The 12,484-nt window shown below is 40.2% G+C and overlaps 1 protein-coding gene across 1 annotated transcript in view; it reads left to right on the forward strand.

Annotated features, from left to right (window-relative positions):
- The first annotated feature begins 598 nt into the window (after nt 1-598).
- LOC134542717 (uncharacterized) overlaps nt 599-12,484 on the forward strand; it is an 80,853-nt gene continuing 68,967 nt past the window's right edge. The window contains exon 1 of the mRNA XM_063387191.1: nt 599-704. The gene's annotated coding sequence lies outside the window, so the exon portion shown is untranslated. The remainder of the gene's footprint in view (nt 705-12,484) is intronic.

The following is a 12,484-nucleotide window of genomic DNA, read 5'->3' on the forward strand; positions in this document are numbered from 1 at the left end:
CGTGCGAGGTCAGAAACCGAGGTGTCTATGACTCGCTCGGTGCATAGTAAATCAAGATGCGCCCCGCACTTTCGTTAGAATCACTTGGATCAACGGGCGGGGCGCGTGTCTTGTGGGATAGGTCTGGCACACGGGCCTGTGTGTGCGCTGGTAGGTTGTGTAATGCTAAGGGAATTTACGTGTGCCTGTCGTCGGCTGGGGAGGCAAGCTCCCCACCAGTTTGTTCGGCTAACCGGTGTGATGTAGTGAGCATTAGAGGCTTGTAAGTTTGCTGAAATGTCAAGTGACCTAGTTAAACTCGGGTGTGGAGCTGTGCGAGCCGGGAAGCCTTCTTTTCACAGACGAGAGAACCAAACGCCCGATCGTGCATCTTCGGTTTTTTTTTGTTCATTGTAAATAAATATGGCGGTGTTGATAAAAGGATACTAATGGTCAATTAGGTTGGGTTAGCTACATTATAAATACTTTAAAACATTGCGGACGGTTGATTTGGTTAGGATAGCAAGCGAGCATGAACTTCGGGGAACTTCGGGTGTGGCTCTCTCGTCTGTGAAAAGAAGGCTTCCCGTGAGAGGCGCTCCAACGAGACACCGTGCAGGGCCGCGCGTGTATATACCAGCTGTCGCCGCCAGTGCGCGCCAGTCGACCGCAGCGCTCCGAGCCGGTAACACCGCAGCCAGCCAGACCACGCGACCACGCCCCAGGTAGGCCCGGCACTCACGCCAACTGAGCTGATTCACACAGACGAGTCTCAAGTTCATTAACGTTATCTGAATAACATTGTCTTAGGATTGAGAAAGTGTGGTTAGTTTCTCTCATTTGGCGAAGATTCTATACCATTATGAAAACCATTAAGAGATCAGTGAATGCCATACGACAATAAAGCTCCAAATAAGTTTAGTTAATTATAATAATTTTCTTACGATATGAATGATATATAATCACGGATACTATTAAGAATATTTTAAAATTATTATTATGGTTTTCTCATTTTAGCTTTAAATTACAACGGATTCGTTTAACAAAATAACACTGTCATTTATGAGGTAGGTAGGCTACCTTATTAGGTAAACTCGAAAGGGTCTTGGGGGCACAGTTCAGTCAACCCTAACATTTTAACGCCACTGTTTATCTCGCACGTACAAAATATCTGAAGCCAGTTCGCATGACTTGCACATAAAATATTTATCTACTATTGCTATGTGTTGCACAACTTTTCAAAACTAATATTTCTGCGGCAGTGAAGTGATCGATACAAACCATCACGTTTATGAAACGAGCCCGTGACACCTACAATATTTCCAGTTCTTTCCTACAAAAACGTGAATCGGAGCATTGTCACAATTTGTCAAGGTTTTCATACCAGCGGGAACGGCTCTTGAAAATTATTCAACTAAAATATGCTGTTGTCACTAAATCAAACGTTAAAAAGAAAATATTTAGCTGCGCACGTAGGCACAAGTTGTGACAATGGCTCTTCAGCTGCTTTAACTGCGTGTTGCTAGTCAATGCAATTTTTGAGCCGGGAGTGTGTTTATTGCACAAGTGCTGAACTGAGGCAAGATCCTTGAACATGGGTTCATTGGAGAAGTTACAGTAATACACTGGCAATGCTGTTATGGAACAGTGGAAATGATTTATTTGCAGGAATTGTTTTATACGCTGTATTTAACACTAAAACTATACACATAAATATATTTTGCATATCGTTGGTCATAGTAATGATGAACCACTGTAAATGCGTGTTGGTAACTAAAATTGAGCTTTATACTATATCATGACTGTGGTAATTGGCATGAAAAGAAGTGGCACAAAAAAACTGTGAAACCTGTCCGGGAAATAGTTACTAACAAAGTTATTGGGTCTGGGGGAGGTTGAGAAACAGTGTTTTTACCTTTATATATTATCCAAGGACTGACTTTAATGCATACCATTGTAAAATAAAAGCATTGTAACATATACAAGATTGTTAATCGTTTTTTTTAAATTACATAAAAATTTATAAGGTAATTACTTTGTATTCTGAAGTCGATATGAAAATATTTGTTAGTAAATGTATGGGTGATTACGTATACAATATAAGTGCACTATTCAATGCAAGTGCAGTTCTTCAATACAAGAAGAAACTGAAAGTCACGAAAAGCGGCGTTGAGAGTAAACTAATATAAAATGTACTCTGTACATCTAGGCGGTGACGTCACGTGCTTGCTAGCCCGTCACGGGAATGAAAGTTGCAAGAGTCCCGCCGACGTGTCGCTGATATAGTCTGCATGTGCAACTTGTCTCGATTTCAACAGTTACAAATCGTAGGTAAAGAAATATTTTTGGGGTGGATTTGAGAAAACGAAAAAAAAAATAGTATTCGAACACATATATTAGAAGAGAACTTAGATTGCTATGGACCTACAGTGGTAGCTGTAAGCATGTGGCTTCTCAGACAGTAAAATTTAGCTAATTGTTTCGTAACTTGGGCGGATATCCCCCTTATCAGCGCGCATCCGCCACTGTGCCAGTGGTAGCAATTACCGGGTCGTTACCACAACGCCGAAATACCACAACGCCGAACGTACAATAATGCCGAATACCATAACGCCGAATGCCAAATTGACCGCAACGCCGACAGCTAGAAAACTGCTGTATACCACAACGCCGAAATACAGTAACGCCGAAAAATGTTGCTGCGGGGAGGGGGGGCCACAGGAGCAAAATGAAAAACAATTGAATGAATTTGTGTGCTAACCTTACCTAACCTAACCTTTGTGGCAGTCCTTCAATGTCATTTTTCGGCGTTAATGTATTTCGGCGTTGTGGTACACAGCAGTTTTCTAGCTGTCGGCGTTGTAGTCAGTTTGGCATTAGGCGTTATGGTTTTCGGGGTTATTGTACGTTCGGCGTTGTGGTATTTCGGCGCTGTGGTGCGTCCCCGCAAATACCCAACGGTCACTTAAAAAGCGACGCGTAATGTTTGTTCACGAACACCGCCTACCACTGCTGACAGATCAACAGTGGCGGAAGTACAGGTGGACCTCTGGCACTACTACAGATTATTCCGACCTTACGGCCGGCATTCTCGCGTTCCCCTCCCACATGTGCGCCCTAATGGGGTAGGGTGGGAGTGGCGTTCCAGTTCGCTTTTTATAACATTCCAGAGTTTGAAGGAAAACCAGAACTGTTAGGGATCGCTTCCTTTTGTTGGTTGGGAGGGTATGGTTTCGGCAATGTCCAGTGGCTGGAGCCACCAACCCAGCATAGTCAACGTCTCGGTTACTTTACCGCACTCAGCTGACCAGACAGTTGGCTGTGTCCTGAGCCCTAAGACTTTATCAGCACTGCTGGCGCCTTCCCCGATCTCCCACATCACGCTGGGACCCAGTGAACCCGTGGTCCAGTGGAGGCCTATCCAACCTCTGCTAGCTGTCCGGGCTAGCACCGGAGCTGTGTCGTCGCTCACCACGTCGACTCCGCATCGGGCTAGGGAACCATTCGAGCCTGCTCCAAGCGATCGGAGAACTGTCAAGCTTTGAGACAAGTTGCGTGACTGACTATGGCATCGCCTGGTTGAAACCGGTTGTTCGCCGGCCGCTGACCCCGCGGCGCAGGTCGATCAGCGCAAGCGGCGTTGGTACGACTGCTCCCACCGGGCAGTTCCAACTACACGGCTCTCCCGTGTTTCACAGGGCCGTGCTCAGGGCACATTTTCTGCACTTAGTGTTTAGCAAAGCCGGTAGTTACATGGAAGAAATATCATACATATCTACACACACAAACATATGTGTGTGTATATAAATAGACTACATATTTAAGCTGGACGTGAACATTGTGCTCATGATGTGATAGGCAATTTAGTGTCTTTTCCCCCCTTTTCCCTTCCATAAATGGTCTTTTTCGCCCTTGCCCTTAGGCACAGTCGCGTAAGTGCTTTTTGAAACGAAACGACTTTGACAAGAGAAGGGATCAGCCACGGACAACAAATATGCGTAAATGTCGCTCCCGGAGTCTCACGCCCCACCACACATGGGCGGTGGCGCTGGGGAAGTTACGAGAATATACAGTAATGTCGTACATGCAATGTAGAGGTGACGGCTTAGATTAGTATTAAGCTTGGTGACAAAAAAAATAAAATGAAACAAGCTGTGTAACTAGCTTATTTCTACTACTCTTTGATCGGAAAAATTACTTAAAAGTGAAAAATTAAAAAAAGATGCTAACTTGTTACACGGAAAGTGTAAAATTATTTTGAACTATAAATAATACATCCAATAATGTATCGTCATATGAGAAAGTACTGTGAAGGAAATGATTTTGTTGACATAATTGCATTATACCTGCATGCTTAAATGTTTTGAACACAAGAAGTGATCGGTGGGTCACTTCCCACTACCTTGTATACAGTTTATATAAGTAGACTACATATTACATTTTTTTGAAGCTTTTATGACTTACGTCATAAAAGAAAAGGAAAGGCAATGCGCATGTTTGCAGCGTTAATTTTTTTTGCAGACGGTTTCCATTCCCATAATCTTACTAGATGTAGTACCAATCTCAATCGTCGAATAATACGATATTTTTTTTACGTAACAAAGCGTTCTAATGCAGTTAGCACCTTATATAGGTGTATTGTCATTATCATATCTTGATAATTGCAGAATTAACACCACTAAGTGCTAAGAAAAATTTAAATAACTACAGATATATTATGTATTATAAAATTAAAATAAATCTAATAACGACGATATATTTATTAATAGTCTAAAAATATGTAGCAGGCTCCTTTCTATTGCTAACGATATTACTGTCCGTACCACCTTGCATTATCTTTGTTAATGGCTACTCAGGAAGGAACTGTTTTGTTTTGATGTGACAACGTCTAATAAATCGATGAACGCCGGCTGCACGCACGAAAAAGTGTCCCGTTACCGCTCATTGTACGCTTGCGCCGCATCTATATATCTTCCACCCGACTGTTTATAAAGTGAAGTGAAAAGTTAATGTTGTTTTCATTGCTTATTACAACAACAAATTCGGCAATAAATGTTAATTGTTCTTGCATTTTAAAAATCTAATTACTAGTATAACTTCAAGTATTTATTCTTTTATTATTAAAATAAAATTGATTTAATTTTATTAATAAAGTATGCAATCATTTCATCAATGTTTTGTTATGACGTCACAAACTATCGTCCCGAAACCGACTTTACAGACAACCAATTTTTTTTATGGGCAGTGCCGCGTCGGAATGAAATAGTGTGTATGAGTGCAGGAGCTCCGACTAGTCCAAGACGAGAAATGTTCAGGACAGGCACTGTCTTTGCTGGAGTGAAGCTGCTGGATGGCGATGCAGTCTCTCGGCTTCGATGTCGTCGAGCTGGCAACACTGGAAGAGAGCGCGTCAAGGTCGAGGGACTGCGGTCACGCGGCCTCGCGCCCAGCGATGCCGGCCCCGTGGCTGTGCGCGTGTTCGAATCGGGGACGCACCACAACGCCGAACGTACAATAACGCCGAAAACCATAACGCCGAATGCCAAATTGACTACAACGCCGACCACTAGAAAACTGCTGTGTACCACAACGCCGAAATACATTAACACCGAAAAATGTCATTGCAGGACTGCCACAAAGGTTAGGTTAGGTAAGGTTAGCACACAAATTCATTCAGTTGTTTATCATTTTGCTCCTGTGCCCCCCCCCTCCCCTCAGCGACATTTTTCGGCGTTACTGTATTTCAGCGTTGTGGTACACAGCAGTTTTCTAGCTGTCGGTTTTGCGGTCAATTTGGCATTCGGCGTTATGGTATTAGGCGTTTTTGTACGACGACGTTGTGGTATTTCGGCGTTGTGGTAACGACCCGTTCGAATCTGAGAGCATCACGCGGATGCACAGTTGAAGAAATAACAGTAACAGTAGGTCGTACGCAAGAGGTTTGACCCACCGCCATGTTTTCCAACCTACTGATTCACAATAGCGCATAGGACGGTGATGTGCATGGGAGACAGGTCGTGCACATAGAAGGGAAATGAATATATTTTATTATGTTACGGACGCATGGTGCAACGACCAATGAGAGTTGAGATGAAAGCCATTTTGGTGGGACTAGAGAATTTGTTTATTTTTACCTATCATACTGTGGCAAGAAATTTCCGCGATATTCAATGCTCAGGTGTAATGCCTGCTTTAAATATAAATTAATGCTATGATTATAAGTCACAAGCAAAAATTGTAAATAAAATAAACGTGTTTTGGTTAAAATGGTTAACAAAATTTTTTTATATAACCAACCCTATCTTCTTTATATGTTGAAAAAACTGTGCTCAAAAATTGTTGGTCAGATACTACGGGATAACGATTTGGTACTTAGTATAGTTGGTTACTAACACTGCTGAACAGATGTTGGATACATCGCGAACTTTCATTGGTTGAAAATAACAGTAAGATTTCAATTGTGAACCGACTTCGCACAAGTCGTGCGCATGGCCTGCTGTGTCATTCACGGAGTGATAACACTCGCTTGTGTTTAACTGATTAAGAACCCAGCCTTACGCGAGATTGTGCAACCGCAACAAGAACCCAGCCTTACACGAGATTGTGCAACCGCAACAGACGCACTCAAGTACACGCATGACTTGCTCGTTGATTTGATTCGTAGCTATTTCGAAACCGACTGTGGGTGAATGTTTGCTACGGCAAATTAACGAACATTTACTTTGAGAAGGAGCGAGATGAAGCAGTGGTGGACACTCGCTCGCCAGATGTCATGGGTTCCATTCTCCCAGCCGTGCTGGATCTCGAAGTCATTTCGGGCAATTGCTGAGTTGGGAATGTACTTCCCCCGCCCCCCCCTCCCACGATATCCGTGAACTGTGTCATCTAGAGCTACCGTCTCTATGGCCTCGCTGGCCTGACATAAAGGGAAGCCTTCTTTTCACAGACGAGAGAGCCAGAACCCGAAGTTCCCACAAGTTCATGTTTTTTTTCCCGTATCTTTAATGTAGCTATCCTAACCAAATCAACCGTCCACAATGCAAGGTTATGTTTTATCATAAAAATTCATATCTATAGCCATAAAAGCCCAAAAGCAGTGAAACGGGAGTACGTTAGTTTTTGTAGTAATAAATCATTTAGTCAAGCAAATTAAGATGAAGGGAAGAAACCGAGCAAAAATAACGTACAAAATAATGATTTCATATGTTTTAACCTTCAAGATTTTTAAATATTCAACCGCGAAAGGGGTGAAAAGGCGGTACAAATTTTTTTATCATAATAGTCGTATCTCTGAAGCTGATAGGGCAGGCAGGCTGTAAGTTATGTGGTATAGTTTATAAAAATGGAAAATCTAACAATTTTTTTAACAATTTGCTGAAGTTCTACTTAATAAAAGGTGAAATATTGAAAATATGGGTATAACTTTAAAAAATAACCTGTGATAAAATCAAACTTAATTTAAGATATTGGAAATTATAAACATACCTTCAGATTCCTTCTCTTATTCAACGTCTCCGAAATATAATATTTCTTTTTTTTAAACATGGATTAATATTATTTAATAAATAAAAAAGTTATGTAAACCATTAAATCAGTATTGGCAAGATAAACTAAAACTTAGTTGAAATAAAAGTTTATTATATTTATTTTGTAATTTTCCTGTGTGGCAGAATAAAATGATTATTTAAGATTTTGTTTGGTTAATGGATATTGCCATATTTACTTAATTATAAAATTTTACATTGGCATTCGAGTGAGAAGAGATGGCTAGCAAATTTGTTTTTTTTATTTAAGTAATACTAAGCAAACTAAGAATCAAATAATACGTAGGATAGTAAATTAAATATCTCTACTCTTTATTTCAAATGAAAATGCGATTTTATCAAATATCCTTAAATAATAGGAGATATTTGTAATAATGTAAAATTATTTAATTTTTTTAAGGATAGCATTAATCATAGTAATTGAAAGTATTATTGTAAGCGATGGCATAAACTTAGTTAAATGAAATAGGTTCCGTGTTTAACAATTTTTTTAAAATTGTTTACCTCATTAAATGAAAAGTAGTTAAGTGTAATTTTATCAAGGTAAAATACATACTCGAACACTCTAATACCGAAATTTAAAAATCTGATACTTGATCTGTATACCAACAATTTTAAAGGCCTTTCCATATCCACTATGATTTTTTTTTATTCCTAGACAGTTTTGTTATGAAATGAATATTTTATGCACCTGAAAAATTTATTGTCTATTTATTTATTAAAAATGTTTCAGTTAATTACATACTTTCTTTAAATGGAAATATGTTAGCACTACTCTGAAATTGCGCGAGTGAAGCCGTGGGTTTTAAGTTAATTTATAATGACTCTATAAATATCATAAATTTATGATATAAATCAATAAATGGTTTTTCTATTTAACAGAATTTCCAACACAATTATACCCTAAAAAAATTAAACACTGTATTTCAAAGTTAAAAACACATCACACCTATAAACTCCAACAATTTATAAGGGTACCCATATATCTTATATTTTTATTTATTTGCCTAAGTCATCATTTAATTTATGAATATTTTTTCTTACCAAGTCACATGATTGGGGTGCACAGCACATTTTGATGACAAAGCTTTACAAAGAGTAATAAAAAAGAAAAAAATGTTGTTTCGCAAAATTATTATTTATTGAAATAAGGAAGAAAATAAGTGTTAAGAAATATTACAGAAATAAAAGAGTCTACAATGTAACCAAACGTGTAATAAACTGTTCTGACACTTAACCATCATTCGAGCGTGAGTCTTGAGCGAGGGGACCCGAACTGTCCGTCGTAACCTGGTGGCCCGAAATACCTTGAACGTCCGTTTGCTTCGTGGCATCTCACAGAACACGACGTCGTGTCCAGATCTGTTGATAACGTATCGTCCAACCGTGAGGGACCAAAGTGTGAGAACCCAATTGAAGCCAAAGAACCCGAGGATTGTCCTGAATCAGACATCAGCCAACCAAGTAATATTTAGATCATAATAGGATTGTTGTGTCCGCGATTCCACGTTAGAATAATCGGACGGACACAACTGGGGAATAGTTAATGAATCTTAACTGTTTTATTTTAGAGATTAGTGAAATAACATGTATTTATTTCAAATAAGTCTAGTGTCCTTTAGTTAGAAATGCGAACAAAGGTAGTTATTAATTTGGAATGGCATGTACGCAGTTGGCTTTGCTGATGCGTATAAAATGTTTGTAGAGACATTGTGGACAAATGTGCTGACGTCAAGGACTGGTGTATCAGCAGCCGTGTACATAAACAAGTTTACTTCACTCGACGCGCTGTTCAAACGAATGGCTTGTATCTGTGTATGTGCCCCTGGAACTGTGGAACCTATCAAAGCCAAAGTGCCTAGTGGTCCGAGCATGTGACTTGTCTGAACTTTGGTTGGGCGTGATCTTCTGAGTAACACCGGTGGACGCACCAGCGGAGAGGACTTGACCTCGGGCACTGGTAGGATGCCTGCTTTTGCTTGCACACCAGGACTTTTATGTCTGGACTGGATGTCAGGCTCTCGCAGGATGTAGAAGTGTCATGTTTGTAAGGACTGTGTAGTGAAACAGATGGAGTTAATACTAAAAGAGCAACCTGCAAACCTTCTGCTAGAGTTCCTTCGTTGGGACTCCTTTCCTCTTAAATTCGGGTAACGGCTAGTATTCCGCTCGGTGTTAGAACCCACCGCTTGGTCGCGTGGAAGCCTGGTCACAGCGGCATCCGGACACGACAGTATTTTGTATGTTCTTGTCGACTGTCGTCGAGTAACTTCTATCTAACGTTGAGTGAATAATATTAAATTATTGCAAATTCAGAGGTACAGATTACAGCTCGAGCTAAAGAGTCTTTAAACTATTAAGTAAGCCAGTAGCTTGTAAATCGGTTGAAGCTAGTTAAATTATTCATCATTTGTCAAACTCACTGGCCAGTCAAGTCAAAGAGAGTTTAGTTCAATCAAAAATTAAAATAAAAAATAATTTGTGCATAATATTGGATTAACAGTGTCGAATGTTGCAATTAAGTTAATCACTTTTCGGATGTATAATTATCGATTACCAGATTTTTATTAAACATAACTTTTTAAGGATCATTCTTATACTACACACTCACACCACACACACATACACATACAGAGGCGCCAATCTGTAGGATTCGCAAGGTTCCCCCCCCCCCCCAAGGAAATTTCCAGTGGTGGGGGATGGCCCGAGGGTTTTGCACGTGGGGTTAACCGACACGTCCTCTCTGGATGCGGGGTTTATATGTGGTATACTCCCTTATTTAGGCTTATATGCATGCAATAAGCAAAAAACTTTGTAATTTACAGAAATTTTTCTATAGCCTAAGAAATAGTTTTGACATCTGTCAGTATCACAGTCACGCTTTTGAAAATGGAAACAGGGCCCCCTCAGTGAGAGGCTTTTTAGATACTTACCAGGGAGGGGCGGCGGCCCACGGCCCCCTCCGGGATCTACGCCCATGTATATGATATTAATATGGATTTGATTTCCAGGACTAGTGCATACTTGTAGTGGTTGATCGGCTTCAGAAGTGAATTATATACCACTTAAATTTATTAAACCAGGAAGGACATACACAACTTGCATAGTTTCCATTGACGCATTCTTACACACACAACATTGGATCCAATCATCTTCAAAACTTTCCCCACACAATATGCAGACAGTTTCCTGTACACTAGCTTATGATGTTGTTGCGCAGGCATCAAATTTGATTGATTTCTTGTATTTATGACGCTTTCTTGTTTTCATTCTCAACTGTCTCATTGTGCTTATCCTGCAAAGCTTCTTTAAATTGAGTTTAAGCGAGAATTTCACCTTCCTCCTGTTACTGTTTTGAATCCTAAATTGCCTGCCTCCTGGCAGAGGTGAGATTTTTCCAAAACTGTCAAAGGCTTGACTAGTCCGCGTGACCTCGTGTTGGTCTCACATTGGTTTGCGCTGAACTGGACTGTGGCATGTATTCCATTTTCTTGACTGGTTGACGTATTTTCCACTTCTGGAATTTTGGAAGGTAGAAAATCAAAATCTGAAAATAAGCTGTTCACAATAATCCTTTCTGAGTGATCTCCAGACGAAAGATCTTGGTGTGGTCTGAACTTGCCCACTTTGCAATGTTGCATTCATTAGTACGCACCGAAAATCCGTTGTGCGTGTTGAGACTGGAGGCAGAGAAAGGTTACTGGCCGCAAACCGATAAGACGGCATTGTTAAGTAGTTCAGAATCACCAGATTTACATTGGTTAAATTTGTTTCCTGAATTTTCCCTTTCGTTCCACATATTTCTGCAGAAGTAGCACGTTAAAACTACCCAGTAAACTACGCACTAAAAACGTTATTTGTTCATGTTACTTAGCATAATTGGTCTGCCTAATGGACATAACTTCCTCTTACACTGAACGGGAATTGAGCCAGATTTCTTGGGAGTTTCAACCGTTTCCTAAACAAACATGGGAGAGATTAAATGTAGTAAACCGATTGGAGCTAAGAATTAGTCATTTCACGCCAACGCAGAACTAAATGTTTATTAGCCTGTTATCTTTTGCAAGTATTTCTGCAATAGAGTAGAAATTACATTAATAAATCTATAATTTGTACTTTTGTCGTGTTTTACTTCTCGAACCTGTATTTTTTAAAATTACATTATTGACCAAGGATCAAACCAAGACAGGAAATAATTTAATCTGTCAGTATATTAATTGCAAATATATTTAATGAATTTTGGGAATTTTTTCCCGAAATTATAGCTACATAATAACAGATCATTTCTCTAAAAAAATATTTTTTATCACACCCGTATGGTGGATTGCAGAAAAATTTACGACAAAAAGTAAAATGAATGTTCGTAAAAACGTGGCGACGTGTCGAGCGCTGCCGTGCCAAGACAAGGCCGTTCCTGCGCCGACTCCGAGGCCATAGGACACGCCCCGTCATTGGGTGGTTTCCGGCTAGCTCTCACCGCCCGGTGCGGTTATTGGCGTCCTTCGACAGCCGTTGTCTAGTGAGAGGGTAACAATGAAAGATTGTAGGAATTCGGTGTGCACAATTTTTTTTGTCGTGTTAATAGTTGAAGTCAACCTGAGAACGACCTCCAGCCCCCCTTTCCCTTCTGAATAGCAACTCATGCCTCTGCTATAATAATGTTTTAAGGCTATTTCCTTGTTGATGTGTTGTTAACATTTCGTTTAACAATATGTACTCGCGACAGTGAAATTTTTCGGTACTTTCTTGTGAGTTCCTCTCAAGTTGAACACACTCCGCTATACTGTTGAGGCTTGTTTTACTAACCACTTGCCAACCAGAGTTAACTTCAACCAAATACTTTGTAGAGGTCTGTCTGTGCGTGATGACGGGGATCAATGTCGTGCCTTAGGAAGCAAGCCTGCGGTGTTTGTCGTTCCCGTCTCCTTCGTGTTGTACATAAAACATGTTCAGTTTGATCG

This window comes from Bacillus rossius, assembly GCF_032445375.1.
Source record: "Bacillus rossius redtenbacheri isolate Brsri chromosome 9 unlocalized genomic scaffold, Brsri_v3 Brsri_v3_scf9_1, whole genome shotgun sequence".
Classification (NCBI taxonomy): Eukaryota; Metazoa; Arthropoda; class Insecta; order Phasmatodea; family Bacillidae; genus Bacillus; species Bacillus rossius.